This window comes from Sinocyclocheilus anshuiensis, unplaced genomic scaffold (genome assembly GCF_001515605.1).
Source record: "Sinocyclocheilus anshuiensis isolate Anshui unplaced genomic scaffold, SAMN03320099.WGS_v1.1 scaffold527, whole genome shotgun sequence".
NCBI lineage: Eukaryota > Metazoa > Chordata > Actinopteri > Cypriniformes > Cyprinidae > Sinocyclocheilus > Sinocyclocheilus anshuiensis.
The window spans coordinates 915,273-915,579 of NW_015548227.1; the positions used below are offsets into that span (position 1 = coordinate 915,273).

Here is a 307-nt window from a genome sequence, read left to right on the forward strand (position 1 = left end):
GCGCGTCTGATTTCGCTCCCTTGGTGACGTGGCAAAGGGATCTCATTATAATATCACCGCCCCTTAATCTGTAAGTTTACACCCACGGTGCCGTTATTGTGTTTTCACAAGTGACAACGGTGTGCTAGTTCTAATGCCATAACGCAAGTTTGAGCAAAACATGCTAACTCTTCTGTCTTCGGCTACACAGACGAGCACAGAACACTGTTTAGAGTCCCAGCCTCAGAGCAGACAACAGAGCAGTGCATTTATTGATTTATTTACTGTATATTGCTGCTGCCACACAGATCTAAAATAAACGTGATTT

The 307-nt window shown here is 44.0% G+C and overlaps 1 protein-coding gene across 1 annotated transcript in view; it reads left to right on the forward strand.

The window, feature by feature from the left end:
- LOC107654414 (F-box only protein 2-like) overlaps positions 1-307 on the forward strand; it is a 4,773-nt gene that overhangs the window by 3,994 nt on the left and 472 nt on the right. The gene's annotated exons all lie outside the window — the stretch shown is intronic.